Source organism: Poecilia reticulata, chromosome 2 (genome assembly GCF_904066995.2).
Source record: "Poecilia reticulata chromosome 2, P_reticulata-male-v2, whole genome shotgun sequence".
Classification (NCBI taxonomy): Eukaryota; Metazoa; Chordata; class Actinopteri; order Cyprinodontiformes; family Poeciliidae; genus Poecilia; species Poecilia reticulata.
This window is the reverse complement of record NC_088831.1, coordinates 36,039,296-36,060,442: the sequence shown is the minus strand read 5'-3', so window position 1 is coordinate 36,060,442 and position 21,147 is coordinate 36,039,296. Positions and strand designations below refer to the sequence as shown.

At 36.3% G+C, this 21,147-nt stretch overlaps 1 long non-coding RNA gene across 1 annotated transcript in view; it reads right to left on the bottom strand.

Moving 5' to 3' along the window:
• LOC103461221 (uncharacterized) overlaps positions 1-16,273 on the bottom strand; it is a 68,765-nt gene extending 52,492 nt beyond the window's left edge. The window contains exons 1-2 of the long non-coding RNA XR_533077.2: positions 16,041-16,273; positions 15,794-15,878 (exon numbers count right to left, since the gene is read on the bottom strand). This is a non-coding gene — a long non-coding RNA (uncharacterized LOC103461221). The remainder of the gene's footprint in view (positions 1-15,793; positions 15,879-16,040) is intronic.
• Positions 16,274-21,147: the final 4,874 nt, after the last annotated feature.

Genomic DNA, 21,147 nt, shown 5'->3' with positions numbered 1-21,147 from the left:
AATCTCATTCCAACACCTGCATTGTTTACAGCACAGACCTGTGCCCTGCATATTATAAATGTTCTAAAGGTATTAAACTCAACATTATGCACAGGATTGACATCATTCTACAGATGTTTGAAGTGCTTAAACTGATCAATAATGATAAGCTGATTCTGTGATGGGAGTCGTTCAATGTGAACAAAGCAGTCTGTGCTTGTAATTCCATAATTTCCATCACTCTTTTGTATAACTTGTGTTTCCAAATAGCACAATGTTAACACGTTCTTGGTCCACTGCCCAATACTTAGCATTTTCTGGACTGATAACTAAAATACACAAAAGTCATCTGTGCATTCTTTTTTGCAACAAAATCTATTTTCATCTTTGTTTTATTTGGTATTTTACCTATGATGCAGATGTTCAGATATTTTTTTTTCTTTTAATGTCAATGACACAGTTGTCACAGGTTAATGTAATTATAACAACCTTTCCAGGTTTGGTTAGAGCTGCATGATTAAAAATCCTAAATGGTGACGTTGGGAAGAGGTTGTGTGGGTGCAGATTAATATAGATTAAAAGCTGCAGATGAGCAAGAAAAGATGCATCAGAACAGAACACCAAAGGAAAAGGAAAATCTAAGGTGATCTGAACTGAATCCAATTCATCATAGATCAATTGCATTGAACAAATTGGCAAAAGCACCATAATCATTCACACATGTGACACGATTCTTAAGCTTTCTTGCAATATTTTTCCGTTACCAAACATCAGACTTTTAATTTAAGCAAAATATATTATGGGAAAAAAAATATGTTCCGACGGCCTTTATGCTTGTCCTTGTGATTCTTTAAAAAAATAAAAAATAATCCTTTCCCTTTGTACATGCCTGTTGAAAGTAAAGCAAAAACAGATGGGGGAGCTAAATTAGCATTCAGTCACTCCTGTTTTCTATGCCATCTGTTAAAAAAAAAAAAAAATGACACCCTCAGATTGCAAAGCGTAGATGAAGGATTTTGTACTGGGTATAATTATTCTGCCAAAGCTAGGGCTTCTTGGCTTTATTATGGTACTAAACATCCTGATTTTAACATATAGGGGTTACTTATATTTACTAGTAATAAGTTAGTAAAATTGCTCTAGATAAATAAAATTTAGAAAAATAAGTGATAGTGACTGACACTGATGTGTAAAAAATTATAGGGCACAATCATCCCACAATAACAAGACGACACATTGAGTCTGTATGAATAGACATAGAGAATTTACTATTAACTAGATTAACACAACCTTACATCATGCATTCTCCTTTGGCTTTCTCTGGGCTGTATATATCACAGACTTAATAAATGCACCACAACAGCCTGACCAACCTGACAATGCAACCATCAAGTAATTAAAACAAAATTTTGGGTTCGGTTCAGGTCGGGCTTGGGCCACAAATTTAAATCTAGTCTCTATTTAGAACTGGGGTGATGTTCTCTACTTTCCTAGTTTTAGTGTGAATGCGAGCATGCTGCAGATGTCAGTCTGACTTTTTGGAAGGACCTGTGAAAAAACTGTTGCAGTAATCCGATTAAAGATAAACGCATGGGTGAATTTCTCATGATCTTGCTGAGACATTGTTCCTTTAATTCTGGAAATGTTCTTCAGGTGATAGAAGGCCAACTTATGGTATATGCACTCACTGATTTATCCTAAAAATCTGTTCAAGTCCAGAGTGCGTGATTGTTGCCAGTTTAACATGTTGAGTGAAACCAACGTTTTGAAGTACATCACACATCGTTTTTTCCGCTCTCTCTCCCACAATTAATAAACAGTCATAATCAGTACATCTTGTATAAGAGATAAAATGTTCCTATAGTCATTGAAAAAAAATGTGTTGCATATTTTGGGGTCTTGCACAAGTACTTTGAGTTTTTCCACATATTTTCATGGCACACTATATCTATACAGAAAAATGCATACATATTTACTGAAATACACTGCAGTTTGTTGTAGCAATATGTTAAAATGCAAAAAAGTTGCATTTTACCACCTCTATTGTCGTTTGCTCCTGTATCATGTATTTTATAGCGGTAGCATCCAAGCCCCACAGAAATCCTGTGGCTAATGATGTAAGCAGCACAGAGATAAATTTAGTGAGACAGATGCAGGGGTTCAACTCTGGTACCACTACCTGATTTGCATGAAATCCTGTTAGCTTGTCAGTCATTAGGATGTGTTTAAGCTCACAGTATCCTGACAGCTGAAGAAGTCCCTCTACAAAGGAGTGCAGTCAAGCTCATATATCAGAGGGGAGAAAAAAGCAGCCGCAGTGAGTTGGCCATGCCTCAATTTATATGTAAGGCTGCACCATGATAAGACTGGAAAAGTCTTGTCAAGGTGCATTACAAGCAAAAGCAAGTCACCAAGGAATGCTCAGCCAAAAAGTCACTCAAGTGAATATTTTAATTTTAACTTGTTTATGAGAATAATGTACAAGTTCATTCATGTCTGAAGTGCTAGTTGGAGCATATAATACTTACATCCCCAGTCTTAATTTAATGACTCGTATATAACTTCACATTTTGTGCACATGCAAAGTTAATTTTGATGGTCTTTGACTGCCTTTTGCAGAAGTAAGCAATTTGATCTGCCTGTTTGTCTAATGCGTATTAATTTCCACTTCACACACATTATGCAGTTAAAAAATTGCATGGTAAAAACAGAAGAAATTAAAACCAAGTGCAAAAAGGTACAAAATGCAATTAAGGAACAAAATCCAAAAGAATTCAGCTTAACAGCAGAGGACCAAACATAAAGGTTGGAAGGACAGATGAAGTGGCAGAGGAATTTGGTACTAGTATGAAAGTCTGATAAAAATTCATTAATGGTTATGTGACATCATATTTTAAAGCTAGAGACGCTGAAAAGCCAAAAAGCATAAAAAATAAACAAATCGCATAAACATTTTGATTTTGTGAATTAACAGTTTCCAACCACTTTTTTGGCATCATCTGTCAACAAATTACAGTGCAAACTGTAAAAACGCAACTTTTTCAACAATTTTGTACGTAAAGACTTGCAGCAAACTTTTGATTAAATGTGAAGGTTGGGGTTATTCAGCAGAGACCCACGTAAAACATTGTGATCAAAATAAGCAATTGAAAATGTAGGAAACAGCAAATACATGATCACATACCGTATTTTCCGCACTATAAGGCGCACCTTCAATGAATTGCCTATTTTAAAACTTTTTTCATATATAAGGCACACCGCATTATAAGGCGCATAGAATAGACACTACAGTAGAGGCTGGAGTTACGCTATGCATCCACTAGATGGAGCTGCACTAAAGTGAACGTCAACAAAACAGTCCGACTCCGGTCGGCGAGGAGAGCCTTCTGTGACTGTGCTGGAGCATGGCCACCCTTCTCCGTTCGCGCACAGCATGTTCGTGAAGAACGTGGTACTATATGACCTGCAGACGACCTGATTCTAGACGGTCAGTAGGTATATAGGTCAGTCAAACTTTATTAATAGATTACAAACCAGCGTTCTGACAACTATCCCAGCATGCACCGCGCTCCTTCTTCTACGGGCGAAAATGAAGTCGGCGGCTGCTTACCGTAGTTGCTAGACCTGCTGTGGCTCAATATTGGTCCATATATAAGGCGCACCGGATTATAAGGCGCACTGAGTACTTTAGTACTGGAAATTGAAGGTTTTTAGGTTTTTAGGTGCGCCTTATAGTGCGGAAAATACGGTACATAACGCACAATCACTTGCATGGATGTACCAATGCATTTGCAACTTGGTAAAAGAAGCGAGAAACAGCTTTTTGAAGTGAACAAGGGCATTGAGGTTTGAACAAGCAGTTTTAAGAATTTCAATTCTGATCTGGGAAATGTACCAAAGCAACTGAGAAAAGCTGTAGGTGCATCATGATTTTATCATTTTACTTGAAGTGAAAAGTAGACGCATCTGCCAAAATCTAAATTGTACATTTGTGAAGTAAATCAATATTAAAACTGAAATGAAAATAAATAATAATAATAATAATAATGATCACTTTTTAAAAAATTGCCTTAGTGACTTGTTGACATGACTTGTTTGCAGAAGTCATGGCTATTTTAAGGGGCAATCTGAGTCTCAGTTTTTTGCTTTTGGTGAAGTTGGCAATTAAACCAGCAAGCCTCTAAATAAAAAGGTCAATATGACTTGTGACATAAATTCACATATGAAGAGTTAAAAAGACAGAATATTTGAATCTTGCCAACAGATCATATTCTGTAAGAGCAGACATATAAATTATTCCTTCTTTGGCATATTTTGAAGAAAGTACAGCTTTTCAATTGCTAATTTTATTTTATTTTTATCACTTGAGATAACTCAATTAAGCACCCGTTTATTAGCAAACAGTGGACACACGGAAAAAATATGCAATGTTTCATATATTAATGCATAATGGAGATACTATTATGTTCAGCTTTAGACAGATTTTGTTATTAATCAGATGTTTAAATTATGAACCGATTTCTGTAGTAACACTCGACTAGGACATAATGTCATGTATTTATCAAAAACAATTAAGCTAAATGTTCAATACATGGACATTAATTGAATGAATAAACAAGCATAAACAAGTCCCCAGAAAATTAACGTGTTATTAATGATAAACCAACCAGGGAGACTGCATTTTAACTGTAGGAAGTTGACAGAAGGTACCAACGAAGGTCCCAGTGAACATCATCTTTAATCTCAAAGCATCCATACTTACTACATTTTCTTTAATGAGCACAGACTGCAATAAAATCAGAAAAAATATTGCACAAAAGTACTGTGTACTGAGCTCAGCAACATTACGATAGATGTGAAATGATCATTGCAATGAAAGTTACAAGTGAAATATTGCATCACTTTTTTCCCTACATGGTAGAAAACATCCTATCAAAGGAAAACAATGTGCAGCAGCTTGCTTTTCTCTGGCACCAACTACTGAGTGTAAACTGAAAGATGTGTTAATGCAGCAGAAAAAAAAGAAAAGAATACATCTTGTAGAGTAGCGCTGTCATTGTGTTCTTTCAGAATAAAGTTTCTTGCTCCAGTCATAAAGCACTTCTTTCACTCCGAGTAGAGCTAATCAAGCAAAGTGCATTAGAAAAAAGGCTGAGGTCCAAAAACAAAGAGGGAAGAAATAATCACAATTCTATAGAAATAAATTAGAATGTACTACAAAAACAGGTGACAAAGGACTGCAATTAATTATGCATAATCGCCAACATAGTTTGTGCTTCTAACAGGTCAATGCAGCAATCAAATGGTTGTCAAATTGTTTGTAAACTCTAATATGCATTTTACAATTTTCAGCATCTGTAACTTTGAATCATGTCCCTATTTGGATGATATATTTTGATATTCAGCTGCAAACATTGAAGTAGGGCAGAAACATATGACCTTTGCCTGAGGGCGGCCTCTCTCCACGCCACTGAGGTGGAGAGAGGCCGCCCTTGACTGGTGAAGCATCTCCAGTCAAGGTGGAGATGCTTGACTGTGCATCTCCACCTCTCAGACTGAACTCCATGTATGTGGGAAATCAGAACTCCGTTGTGGGAATCTCATGAAACCCAACTCAACCAAGTTGGGTTTCAAGTTGGAAAATGAATGGATTTTGCTTACCGTACTTACATTGCACTGTTTAGCAACACAAGCCAACAGGAAGTTATTCATAAGCAGATATATATTTTTGTCGACGTCATCCTTTAAATTGACCAAAAGACATAGGTCCAGCCAAAAGAGGTTAAAGCTAAAATATTCCACTGTTGCAGCTTCCCACTAAAATATTTAAGCTAAATTCTCTGATCCAACATGAGCCATTTCCCATCAGTCTGTTCTTTTATAAAATACATTCCAACTACAAATATTATGCACCAGGTTTTTCCGATTACAAAGCTTTTCTCTTGAAAATGGCTGTTTATTGATTCCTAAATAACGATCTGCAGTCAGTTCAAGTTCAACTTTGTCAAATTTAAATTTCTTAATAAAACCAAAGCCACTCATGAACACATTTGAATAACTACTTTGAATCACACTGTATTATAATACTATGTACACCACTGATTTAATGACATAGAATTCTGACTACAAGGGGTAAATCAGTTCAACTTTCATACTTAAAATGCCCATCTTCCTAATGCGAAACAGAATGTACCATCACAATGGCTGTAATTACGTACTTTTAATCTGTAGTGAAATCCTCTGTGCGTTCTTTAAAATGCAGAAAAGGAGAGAAAGGTGAGGAACTTACAGTGACTTACTGGTTTGTTTCTTAGATCAGAGCACTATCTTATGCATGTGTGCACACTCCCACACACACTCATCACACCCCTGAACTTTTCATTTTATTGTTAATTTTCTTTACAACCTTGAGCTACTCGTGCATCTGGTTTAGTGTCTGTGTTGATTATTGCTCATTTGGGCATTAATGTCAGGGCTGGTGAGACTAATAGTTTGTTCATAGTACCAGAGTTAGGGTAATAGGGCTATAAAACTGTTCCTCCCCACACTTATCACAAGCACGGCTGCAGCAATTTAAAATGGCTAACTGAACACACAACAGTACAGTAAGGTACTCGAGTACAAAGTAAGAACAACAACAAAAAAAAAAAAAAGATTTGAAAAAGGTGAAGTATATCAAGCTCTGAAAGATAAATATGAATGAATCTGGTAGTATCTGCTTTTGGATTATACTTTACTGTGAAGACAGTTAAAATGAGAAAGAAATAAAAGTTACACAAAAGCACCATATTTTTCCTTAACGCTAAATGCCAATTATTTAATTGAGGTTTTGTTGCAAGCTTGCAAATCCCACCTTAGCACCCTCGCTAAATACACATAGTTCTGTATTCTGGCCTAAAAACTTTCACAGTAGCTCCTTAGAGACTGTATTTCCACCTCTCAATCTCCAAAGGTGACCTTCATTCATTACTGAAGAGGAACAGCACAATACTCTCTTTCCTGATCTCACTATTCAAGCTGCGAAAATGCAGAAAACAGCTGAAAAAAAGCAATGCGCAAAAAAGTACACCTAAGGAAAGGTGTTGGAGATGGGTGATGAAAGGAATGATAGGATGCAAATGGATGCATAAAGTGTTTACACTTGGCTAATTTCATCCTGTCAATCTTGCCAGAGATTGAGGACAGTAAAAGTTGTTGAAAAATTGGAAAAAGGAAAGAGTAAAAGAGACGATGCATAGTTATGAAGGAACTGAAGGTTACCAAGTAAAACCAAGGAAAGAAGAGCTTTAAGGTTTTAGTACGTTCAGTTATCCACATTTATTGTAATATATATTAAACTGAGTGTCTTGGAAATATAACGAGAAGAAAATTAATCATAGGTTATATTATGCTAACCTTTAACATTTTACTGATAATGGCTGCTCTTTACATGAAAGGCCACAATGTACACATAAGACCACCAATACTCTGAACACTGTTGCACATTTCCCTTGTATTTCAGTGGCCTAATAAGATATATTGCCCAAGTTAAATAATGCTCCAGCATCACTTCTCTACACTTTTAACACTGTGGCATATATAATCTCATCGCCTGATAAGTCAGCCAGACAAAGACTTTTGTTAAATAATGCCAAACCATTATGCTTGATGAGCCCCACAGCCACTCTGGCCATGTTATCATACATGCACATTACTGCTATTGCACTTACTCAGCTGTTATTCAAATACTGCAGCAATACCCCGATAATACCACTGCCATTTTAAATGATATGCAAGATGATGCAAGACTGACAAGTCTGAATTAATAAAGATTTATTCACCTTGTGATGCTAGATACTTCAAGCTGAAAGAGAAGGAGTTGTGACATCATGATCTAATTTCTGATTAATTAGGCTAATAATTATCTTACCCCATGAGTCACTCATATTTGAACTTTCCATGTCCGATGATCAGTTGATTAGTAAATACCAAAAAAAAAGGAAAAAAAAACGATAATGGTGAATGGTGTGAAAGCAGTAAAATAACTTACTCCATCTTTACATAGTTGAACACTGAATCCAACAGCATCCGTCCCAATACATGTAAACTTGATTTTTCACACTACCAAAATCCCTCTTGTTCAGACCTGCATATAACAGAACAGGTCTGTTATGGGTCTGTTGGTATTTCTTCTTGAAATACCAAGAAGACTGGAAAACCAAGTTGAAGACTGGAAAACTAAGTTTTCCAGTCTTCAAGGATTCAGAACACCAAGCTAAGCAAATCATGAATGCAAACAGACCATCTGCGTATGAAAGCATAAGGTTACACAATTGTATCATCAAGTTATTTCCATAACAGCACTCACTTAACGCTTTAGTACTGGTACATTCTGTTGCTTATTCCACACAAACCTTCAACATATCGAAAATATCTGTGTCAGGAAGGTTTCTAGAGATCTCACTATGCTATTGTATCACGTTGGTTGAAAGGGAAATTCTTGGACATTACTTCTACAAAGCTGCATACCTTTGAGATAAAAATGCAAAATATTAATGCAGTAGTACAATGGAGTTCCCCCACTATTATTACAATGCATCCTGGATTTTTAGCTGTGGACACCAGACATCTGTTATGGTCAGAAGTCTACATCATGTCTGCATCAGATTCTTTTGGGTGCTTCAGGATTTTCCCCAGTCTTTGTTCGGACTGGAATCTTTATCATATCTCTCAAAGCATTCCTGTGGCTTATTAGTTGTCTCTCAGGAAATGCTTTTGCTTCATCTACAAGAATCTGCAGTTGGTATGTGTTAAACTAATATACACATGAATGCCAGGGGTATTAATATATGTGTGTACACACACAATAATTCATGTTGAACATTTATATATTTGAGCTGATGAGAGCAACAATGAGAAAAGGATGAATATTGGGATTACAATCAGCTGAAAGGTGATGCGTGAAAAAGACATGAAGGAAATGGGGGTAAAACCTGATGAAAATTTCAAGTCAATCTATTTTTGAAATGTGCCACAGTGTGTGGGAAAACGGGATATGCTGATAGACATGAAAGGCAGGTACTATTGTATAGATGCGTTTAAAATTGCATGACTGGGCTGTAGAGGATTTCAAAAGAATTCAAATGCAGGGTTCAGGCAGAGTTTAAATTAGAATACTGCACCACTGCTCATCTCACACTCTCCATAGAAACTACTGAGAAAAGTAGAGACACGCAACCCCTCATCTATCAGAATTGATTTGTTTACTTTTAATGAGATTATTTTTAGATGTTTCATGTTTTAGGGACCCTAGTAACTTGTGGTAAATTAGCATAGTATCTCATATTAAAAAATAAAAATAAAAAACACCCTGTAGGTTTGTTAGACTTTGGCCATATTTAGTCATTCTGTAACTTTCTAAAAGCTAATCTAAACAGCCTAATTACTTTACAGGGTGTTGGGAAACCTTCAAAACTTATTTTTCTGGGTCAGCATTCATATACCAACAATGCTTCTAATAAAAATATGGTACATCCAAGCAATAACACGTATTTTAAACTTTGTATTCTCTTATTGGAAAAGGGAGAATCCAAAAATGTTCCTCAGCATGTGAAAACTGCTTACCTAAAGAGATGAACAAGAATAAAATATATTCAAGGAATTTGTCAGCAATGTAGGTAGTGGACTGTAAAATGAGAAATTAGTTTTGCAAATGTGGAAATGACTTTAATGTGAAGAAATGTAAAGAAATGTAAAAAAGTCTCAGGTTTTGCTATTTTGGGCAACTGAAAGATCATTAGGATCATTGCAATTTAGCATATTTTCTTTCATATTGTTCAATCATAAACATGGACCTTGAACTTGACAAGTAATAGTGCTTTGTATGTCATTATTGATTCTTTTATAATCTACTGATGAGGTTGATGCAATTATTTTTGATATGCTGGTCTATCCTGGTAGGCGTTCCCGCTGTTTTCACCATTGGTGGATAATTGGTTTCACTGTGTTTCACTAAAGTCCCAAATGTCTTTGTAACCCACAACAGACTGATTGAGATTAATGACTTTGTTTCTAATCTGTTGTTGAATTTCATCCAGGAAACAGGTCTGTGTATGGCCAGTTTCCAAAAACAAGAATTGTGGCTAATTACAGTTATTTGTGACTAAACAAGGCACACAGTGTTGGTTTGGATGACTTTTTTACCATAACGATTGAATTTGAAAAGGCATTTTTTATCTGTGTATGTTATCTTTGTCAGATATCAAAATGTATTTTATAGTCTGAAGCATTTAAGCAAAACCAAAACAATCGGGAATAAAATAAAATACTAAACAGTTTTTACAGCACTGTGCATGGTAAGACATACAACATGCATGACTCCTCCCTCAGGGTCAGGAACCTAATGCCTAGGCAAGCGATGTCTCCCTTATACTAATCCAGATGTGCTGGTGTATGTTGTAGATGTTCCTGTTCATGGCAACTGAATTACGGATGCAATATTGACTCTTGTATGAGGGCTGGACCCCTTAATCTGAATAAGCAGACATAGGAATTGACAGTATTGTGAGAATATGTGCTGTGGTCAGCACTTGCAGAAAAGCAGTACTGCTTGAGGTCATGACACAGCTTTGTATACCGAATGCAGAAAGGAGACTACAGTCAACTACACGAGCGAATCTCAAGTAATTGAGTCACAGCCTTACACCAACACCTAACACATTATGGGATTGTTTTTATTTTTTCAGTTAATAATGTAGATCTTGGTGTTTAATAAGTGGAGCTTATTAAAATGTAGATGAATATGTTTTCTGTAGAATTTGCACCTTACACTCACTAATGGCTGTGACAATATTTTGAAACCTAAAATTGTTCATGCATAGACTTTAGCCTTTAACAGTTGTCAGCAATTAAGAGAACTAGCAAGTTGCTGACAAAAGAGAAACTAAATGTGACAAATATCCAAAATGGAGTAGCTAACAAGACTTGTACTTAATTTTTACTGGGGAAAACCCAATCCTACATTAGAAATCTTGTTAAAATCAGCAAAGAAAATGTTGCTGATTTTTTTTTTGTTTGTTAATTTGGTTTGTAGTCAATGTGCAAATTGGTAATTCCAACCCCTGTTTCATGTAACTAACTTGCAATTTTAAGTCCTTAAGCTTAGCATATGTGTTATTGAGAAAACTGAAAAAACATTCAATTCTATAGTTTACGCTACTCACATAAAGCACTGGTTTACAGTGAACTATGTAGCAAATACATGTATAAGAGTCTGCTCCACTCAATCTCTAGCTATGGTTCTTTGCTAGAAAAAGGTGTATTACTTCCTCTGGTTTGGTGGTCACTCTGTCTCAATTACAGGAGGTAAACTAGGTTTGTGTCTTGTTAAAAAGTAATGGTAGAATGGATTGGAAGATGGATAGACAGATGGTGGTTTTGTGTACATCACTGATGATGTTGATCCAATCTGTTGTGAAAAAAAAAAAGAGTTAGGTCAAAAAGTGAAGATCATGACAGCAAGAACAAGATCTTGCATGCAACTAGTTGAAATGAGATTCCAGTATAGGATGTATCATGCCTGTGAGACCAGGAGACCATGAAGAAGAACTGCTGCTACTCCATATTAAAATGTGATTGAGGCTTTTAATCAAAGCATTTGCATATCTGCATGTGGAACATTACCAATAAATAGATGGGCCTTCAGTCATTGATTTACTGAAGGTCCATATAAAACATTTCCAAGGATGGTGCAAATTAATGCAAGAAAGGTCTAGTGAAATATTCCCCTTTTTATCCCCCAAAAACATCTGACAAATGGCAAGGTGTTAGAACAGAACCACTTTCTTCTACTTGCCTGTTCACTTATTTTAATTTACACATATCTTTGTTGTGATCACAACTCAGATTGATAAGACATTTTATAAGATACATTTTTGACATTTATTTGACTGAATCAATTTATTTTTTTAGACTATTTCAAGTAAACATTGTTATAAAATCCAAAGTCCTCACCACATACAAACTACCAATATTCATTACGTCTTCTTATTTTCTATCTATACAGATTAGCAGATTGAACCTGCAAGACCTGCCCAAATATACAATTGCTCTTTAAACTGGTAAACTAGTTTGTGCACTATTTTTTGAGTTACTCTGTTTCAAAAAAGGTGAGCAAAATTTATTATACACAATTTTTTATCTATAAGGATTAAAATTTGAGAGCAGTTTTTCAAGATGCAAAAATGTGTATGGTCAGCAAACAGGAGAAAGACCAATGGCACACCATTTTCTCATTGATTAACCCTGCTAATGTGCTAATCTAGCTTTGTATTCTTTCTCAGTAAAACACTAGCCTCATCAAGACCCAATTAGCTCCTTTGAAGCTCACGGTGATCCATCATAACACGATAGACAAACTCATCTTTTCTCCTTAGTGTAGCAACATGCAGTTGCCTGCTCTAGTCGATACGCCTCCCTTGCAGAACTACTGCAGTATAGTGGTCTTCCTTCGATCAATAGCTAACAGAAATGAATGCATGAATGAAGCTCTCATACTTATTCATTAGTATGGGAGCTTCATGAAAATAAATATGTGGGATTTTGATACCAAAAAACAAAACAAAAGTTACGACTAACTTTCACAGAGTGAAATTAGAAAAATGACACTATCAGCATTAAGGCAACTTTAGTTCTGTAGGCACGACAGTTTTCTGCTGTTTTTCCTGAGTTATCACAGATTTTCCCCCCAAGTCATTTTTACCAAGTCTAAGTCAAGTTTCAAGATTCTATTGCCTTCCAACATTAGACGTGTGCCATCCAATTTGTCTAAAACACAGAATAATATTGATTTTAGACTAATTTAACATCTTAGCATTTTTGGAACAGGAGTTTTGTTTACCTAATCCAGGGGTGTCCAAAGTCGGTCCTCGAGGGCTGGCATCCTGCATGTTTTAGTTCTCTTCCTAGTGGTTGCAACAACCTCCTCATCAAGTCAGTGTTCTGCTTAGGCCTCTAATGAGCCATCATTTGATGCAGGTGTGTAAAACCAGGGAGAGAACTAAAACATGCAGGATGCCGGCCCTCGAGGACCGACTTTGGGCACCCCTGACCTAATCAGAAATATAGTATGGATATAAGGAATTGATTAATACCATTTAATGTTGAATTTGTGAATTAATCAAAAAGTCAGTGGTTTTATTTTTACGTGGTATTGTCTTTTCATTGGCACACCAGTTAATTCTCATGGTCACATTGTGTATTCCTGTACTATCAAGTGCATCATATAGTTTTTACATGTCGTAAGACATTCAGTTTGTCAAAACCTGGAAAACTAGTAGTTATGTTAACTTCCTAAACCCCAGGGGGGAAATTTTTTTTTTTTTATATATCAGGTTTTGCTGTGGTGATAAAAAATTATTGCAATTATTTTGACCTAATTTTGTTTTAAAACTTTGATATGAAGCATGTTTTTTGTTTTGTTTTACATATTTGTAAATACTATCAACATATTGTGACTGCATAGCATGAGACAAAGTCTGTGAAAGAAAATTTTGTTCCTCTGCCTCCTCCATGTGGTCCTAGAGCCATTTCCTGGTCAGCAACAACCAATCAGAGCCAGGACGAAGGTCTTGGCGCTGAGGAGGATCTGATAGTGATTGAATTCTACCAGCCCATTTAAAAACTGGTAGGAATTATTGCTGGATGTGAAACTGCTGAATCTAATGACTGGATGTGGAAAAGAATGAGACTTCTTGCACTTGTTCTAGACCAGTGGTTCTTAACCTGGGTTCGATCGAACCCCAGGGGTTCGGTGAGTAGGTCTCAGGGGTTCGGCGGAGCCTCTGCCGCGGAGGTAAAGACACACTTGTGTAAAGTCGTGATGACGCCCCGCTTTGCCATCACCTGCTCCAGAGAATCACATTACATTGCTTAGCCAATCAGTGCTGCGGAGGAGCACTGATTGAAGGAGTTCCACTCTCAGCATGGATTTGAACTTGTGTCTTTAATTACTTCAGCAAAGCTCACAGTTTTTACCAAATTCTATAGTCTAAATCTGCTCCTTAGTCGCATCTTTTCAGGGTTGGTACTGCCTCTAGTGGTGTGGTGGTGGTTACACAGCTAATATACATTACTAAATCAGAATACCACAAAGTATTTTGTGTGTTGGGGGGTGGAGGGGGTTGAATAAGAAGGGTTCGGTGAATGCGCATATGAAACTGGGGGGTTCGGTACCTCAAAAAAGGTTAAGAACCACTGGTCTAGACATATAATCTGAAAAAAAAAAAACCATACAGTGTCCTAAAGTGACTGCATGACTGGTCAGAAATTTGAAGTGGCTGTGGTTTATGAGGAGATTATGTCATTCCCACTTTTCTGCTGACTGAACTTCCCAGGAGTTCCACACTTAAATTTATCAATAAAGTATGAACTATTCTGGTCGGTTAAAAATAATGACTGTTGTGGAAAATATGTGCAGGCCTCAAGGCACTGAGGGAAAGTAATGGCTTAACTAGGGTAGAAAAACGAACTCTACAGAGTCTACTATAAATGAAACAGTAGTCTAAGTAACAGGTAAACACAGTAAAGCATGAAGCAGAATATGAGTAAGCACAAGGATCTTCTGTGAAATAAGAATGGATACAAATGTAATCGAAACCTAACTGAAAAAAACAGAACTAAAGTCTTTCAGATCACTATACATTAAGGTTTTAATAAATGATGCAAGCAACATATCATTCTGAAATAAATATAACATGAAATGTATGTAAATCAAAGCTCCTTACAAAAGCCTGTTTTTACCATAATATAGTCAGCATTCAAATGAATGCTGACTATATTCATTTGAATGAAATGTATAAAAGTCTGACTGTATAAAAGTCAGGCTTTTATACAGTTTTTTTTTTCCTACAAAAACTTTCTTCTTTCTTTATGACTATTCTTATGCAATGATGGTGTAAATGATACCAAAATAACAGTGTGTGTTCTATCAGATGACAGTATCTGAATAAAATCTGCTTTTAGTGTTTCTAGTGTGAACATGCTGAAATATTGCATCTCTGCGGACAGACGGATGGATGGATGGAGGTCTTTCTTACTGCATATCAACAGCGCTACCAACTATTCCAATATGCAGCTCTGCCTTTTTTTGTTTAGTTTAAAAAAGACAAATTAACAGTTCACCTTAAAACTTAAAGGGGCTCTGAAAGCTAGCCGTCATCTGTGTACCATGAAAGTAAGTCGCATCAAATTGTATGACATTTGTTCCGGGTAACCAGCAAGTAAATAAATCTAAATGTTTGGGGCGATTTGCTGTTGTGATTTACACAAGAAACCTTGAGGTTTGAAATTATGGAAAATTTGATGATTATTATGAGTAGCACAGCATAGGACCAGCTGTGTTGTCAGTGGTTTTCCCTCTCCATCTGCTAACACCACAACTGAGATTACACACTCCCACTTCACTGGCTGTTACTTCCTGAAGACACATGCATGCACAAATTTAGACAAATCCACAGCTGTTCTTGGGCTGTTTATTTTTAGGACATTTGATTGATGTGGCAATAAGTCTTTCCATGCCTTGACAGTTGAGGCAAATGAAAAAGTTCAATATATGGAAATGGTATTCAAACAACCTTTTGTAGACTAAAATGCTATAAACTTTATATGAATATTTTAATATTTTTTCTTTGTAGACTAACTATTCATCAACATTTAAATTGAAGTTTGTGGGATTTTACTGTACATGCAAGTGAATATATTTATGTTGGTTAATATCTTTGGTCAGTCTGATATTTCTAAAAGCCCATTAGATTGAAAATGAATCCTATTAACTTACTTTCAGTTCAGTTGTTTTTGAGTCGTACACAACAGTTGAAACACTAGTCGAGGGGTCTTCAAATCCAGGCCTTGGCGCCGGTATTCTGCAGTGAGATTGAAGATATGACCTAATTACTCAGATGAATATTGTGTTTCTGTGACGGATGAGCCGCCACGAGCTGCGACGTAGCCATAAAATAAAGTCCGTGTCAACATGTAAGCAGCACCCGCACACAAACATTGGCACAACCGAGCAGACAACTTACTTTTTTGTTTCAGGTCAAAGTGACGCGGTGTTCCTGCCTCGGTTGTCATATCCATCATAACTTGTAATTTTCAGTGTCAAACATTGTCCCGCTTCAAATTGTGGCGCACCGGGAGAGAGTCACGTGATGACGTAATGACGTCACCAAGACGTATTGAATGTTTTCTATTAAAGCGTTAAATTTGTAGTCACATGTTTGTTTATTTTATTTTTCTAAGTGTTATGGTTATTTTATTTTGCATAATTTGATAAGAGTTTACTTCAGTTAGAAGTGATTTTTTTTTCTTTTTCTTTTTCTTTTTTTTTTTTAACCTTCTTGTGGGCGGAGCCTTTGGCTATAAGGGCTCTGCACCGTAGTGAGTCAGTCTGAGTTTAGGCTCCAACCAAATCACCATGAAGGTGATGGACTCTTGCAGTGGAGGTAATGCTGTTGTGTGTCTGTTTGTTTTTTTTTATTTTTTTAACCTGCATTGAACGTAAATATGATGTGTATCTTCATCTCTGTTCACCTGAAGACAAGCACAATAAATATCACTGACACAATAAATATCACTTAAATGAATTATGGCATTGGTCAATCATTTTTGTTTTGTCCAAGTCATAATAGAGTTTCAATATGGATTTGTTAACGTGATTTAAACACATTTCAAAAATTTTTTTTACGGAAAATAGAAAACAATAACTAAGTTTTAAAATGTAAATGACATATGGTAAACACAAATATATGGTGTGTGGGTGTTTCTAAATAAATATATATAAAAGGCTTGAGAATTAAGCATCAAATGGTGCAACATTTTTAAATAAATTTTACAAACCAGTAACAAAAAAAACAACAAAAGAACAATCATATCACAACACCACAAAAATACTGATCAATCTTGGTTCTGCACAACACAGGAAGATAAAAAGGATCCATAAAGTTAAAACCCAGTTTCAATAAAACTAATGAAATCAATAAAATCGCACAACTAAACCTTACATACAGCAAAACCCTGACATATTAAAAAGCACTCATTTGAGTCAAACTTCAGCTAACTTCATAGATAAGAAGAAATGCCAGTGATGTAAGCGGTAGAGCATGAAACCTTGAACTAGTGTGAGTGAGCTCACAACAGCACCTGGCCTCCTGGGAGTACCGGCTAGAACAACACTTTCGGAGAAAGTGCTTTCCTTTTTATTTTTCTCCTCAGAATATTTTCAAATCACATTGCCAGGGGTTTGAAAAGAAAGTCAGCGGACAAATATGAGCCCAGAAGACATTACTTCTTTCCAGCAGCAATTTAGTTTCTACATCTTTCCTGATAGACATAAAGTCTTTAGACTCCCATACTGTGAGTAGGAAGAATAGCTACTAAAAGGGAGATATGGACATTTTCTTGTTTTAGAACTGTAACTAATTAACACAAAACAATATCAAGATAAAAATAAAAAATTCAATTTATGATTTGTCAAACCGACCTCACTCAAGACATTAGTAAGCAATGTTTTTATAAATGTGCATGCTAGTGAGGACAACTAGAAGGATTGCAATGTTTACAGTGAGATGAGGGCTTATTGCTGCAGAAAACATTTAAAGTCAGGCTGACATTATGTGGCACTGGTTGGAAAAATACCACAATTAATGCTCTGAATTAACAGCTGTTGCTCTTTTTGGTATCCATCAGGACACGTACACACAGAGGCACATAAACACAACTTTCACTCTCTTATTGATATAAATTCATTAAACTCCACTTTTTTTCTGTTCATCTTGGTTTTTATTAGGAAAAATGTTTCAAATTTTATTACATTTGATTTTAGGAGTTTTGTACAGAATAATGTGACACATGGTAAGATGGTGTGTAGTGCTGCATTAGTCGAAAGCAGACAAAACATTGCTTACTCACACAAAGTATTGCAATTACTTGCCATCCTAAGAGCATTCCCCTCAGCTTCACACCCTCCTGTTTCATCTTACAGCCGAGGTATTTTTCCCTTCATTTAATCCACAGGCAATTGTTTCTCCTTTCTGCTACAGTAGACAGGGACTTGATGATTCCTGGTAAGAAGTGACTCTTTGCTCCTATCTGTTTGGGAGTAGAGGTGGATCATACAAGTCTCAATTAATCCCCTGTATCCTACTTCCCCAAGGAGCAACTTCAACGTCCAGGCATTCTGGGATTGGCTGTGTTTTTAGTTTCTCCCTCAACGCTGTCCTTGCATTGAAGCGTTAACTCTTTGCTGCTATCTACCAAAGCCAAGTTGGCAGTTCAGAGTGTTGTGATCATAATGTTGGGGAAACGCAAGCTTCTCCCAAGACTGACTTCCCATTTCAAATCCATAACAACATGTACAATATTTAGCTACTTTAAAGGCAAATATTTGTTTAAAGGAGGTTTCATTCTTCAGCACGCTGATATTACCAGTGCACTGATAATATCCAAAAGATATTATCAGCTTGTGCATCCTGATAATATGTGCCTAGGGCAGTGTTTCCTAACCCTGGTCCTCAAGACACACTTTTGTGAATGTTTTAGGTTTTTCTTTGCTTCAGCTCATGATTTTGATTGATGGCTAATTAGCAAATGTTGGCTGAATTGCAAACTTCTGAATCTGGTGTATTGAAGCAGGGAGACATCTTAAACATCCAGGGCAGGGTGCCTTGAGGACCAGGGTTGGGAAACACCAACAAAAAAATGTGTAAAGTAAAGCATTCTTATTTATGAACAATTGCGATAATTTGCCTCAGTAATATGACTGAGGTCATTTCTCCGAGCACAGTCATGGTGCTAGGCATTCCTTCCTTGGGAAAACCTTGTGCATACTGATCATGCCTTAAAAATGGAGGAGTTTACACGAGGAGAAAATGAAAGAAAATGCCTACGATCTTGTGGATTGGGTAAGAGAATATTGTCACCTTCTCTAAGTCATTTCTTGCCAAAAGTGATTTTGGCAAAAAAAAAAGAAAAACAAGCACCACCTCTTTTTTTCCAAAAGATGTTTTAGACAAAAACATCACTTTTGGCAACTTAAGTGACGTAGGACATTATTTTAGGAAGGTGACCATATGTAGATCTTCTGGAAAATCTTAGATCCATCATCTCTTTAGCTCAGCTTCATTTTTTCTGTACTTCTCCAGTTGAACCATTGGCTCTGTTTAGCCATTGCAGTTGACTTGGTATGCTCCTGTGCTACTTCTCTTTTTCCCCTTCTCCATAACGAGACGACTTGTTTGTGCTGGTGCAGCCAAATGCCACCAAAGAGCATTTGGGATGAATATCTACTCTGATTGCCTAAATAATCCACGTCTGAAATGAAAATCAGACTAAACATTGTAAAGACTGTCAGTTCATTCTTTCTTCTTGTTGCCACTTGAAAAACTGTAGTTTTATATACGGACATAAGGTTTCATAAGCAGCATGACAATTATTGGTCTGTTGCATTAAAACTCTAACTTACATGTCTCATTTAAGTTAGCGTCATGTTTGTGCTGGTCAAACATTTCAGTTTTTACCAGTTGCTGAGGGGGATTTTGTAAATTGTGAAAGCCAACATGGGTCTTTACTCTAAACTGAAACCAACCAACTTTTGTAAAAAATGTCTACTTCTTCATCAAGTTAAAAAATTCATGACCCCTGCTATGGTTTGCTTCTCAGATACCTGTTTGCAATGCTTAGAAGGATGTTTCCCCTTATTACTAGCTAAAAGTATTTATACAACATATCATCATCATACTGTTAGAAATTAATTTTGGTAATGTTTTGATTTCTGGAGAACAGTATGTCAAAAAAAATGTTATGCATTTGTTATATGTGTAACTCTACTTTCTTTTGAGCTCTTTATGGCATCACTGCATATTCATCAAAGTACCCTTTTTGGACCAGTTGCATTGCAATCAGCCTAAATTAGTTTTACAGCTTAAATGCTCCTAAGGAAAAAAGAAAGAAAAGAACATCCTTCTCTGGCAAGAAAGTCAGTTTGCGGAGTGTAGAGCCTATGCCTATGGTATAGTGCTGTGAATGACTGTGTAAACTCCTGTGAAGTGCCTATTTACACACCAGTGTCTCAGGGGCAATGTCAAATCTAATGCTGATTGAGCCTTGCCTCTCACACTCCTGCTTCAAGTTGACGGCATGCCAATGAGTTGGGCTTCAAAGTGTGTGAGAGAGGGTGAATAGGGATGTTTGAGCTGCAGAGACAGGAATGAAAGCAAGTCATCATTTGCCACATAAAATGATTGCTGTCTTTGTAGTGCTAATATGGAAACGTTGGAGTAACTTTAAACTTACCGCATGTAATCCAACAACAAAAGGAACTTTGGCAGAACAAGAGTTGCTTAAAGAAAGGTCCTTTAAATATTGAGACCTGTATTCGGAACAATATTCACAGCTACATGCCGAATTTTGTCAAACAACATTCATAAGTAAATTTGCTTTTAACTTGGAAAATACAATGAAATGTAATCTCACAAGAGAAAAGGAAGATAAATATATGAAGGGACATGCACTGACAAACAAGTATTAGAAGAGAGGAACTGGTTCTGACCAGAGAACAGTTTTCCCCAGTGGCTTGTTGCACACAGATGCACAGACATTGGAGTTTGTTTGTCAGCTGCCATCTAAACACGAGTCAGTTAATCTTAAAGATAAATGTGAGTCTTCCTGTACCACCATCAAGCCTTTACCCCCCCATAAGACAAAACTCATGAAAGTGATATTATTGAACGTTGCACTTGGAGGAAGAGTGAAGATCAGAGTCAACAAGAGTTTTAAAGGCAGTCTGATGAAGTAGATTATCCCTGGGTATTTTACTTGAGGTAAAATACTTCTTGAAACAGCAACACTGGAATGGAAAGTTACAGTTTAAGATTTTTTGTTTGATTCTTGTTGTACAGATTGACTTTAGAGGAGAGTGACATTTTCATTTTTGTGTTCTGGGTATGCAATGTTCTTTTATAAAACAGATCCTTCTTGTCAATGCAAATTTATATTATATATGGCACATGGTTTGTTTGAAATATGACGATTACCTTAAGTGTAAAAATGCCAGAGAAGCATACCATGACTCAATATGAATAAATACTGTCAGATCCATGAATCACTTCACTTACCTTAACCTTGTCCTTTTTA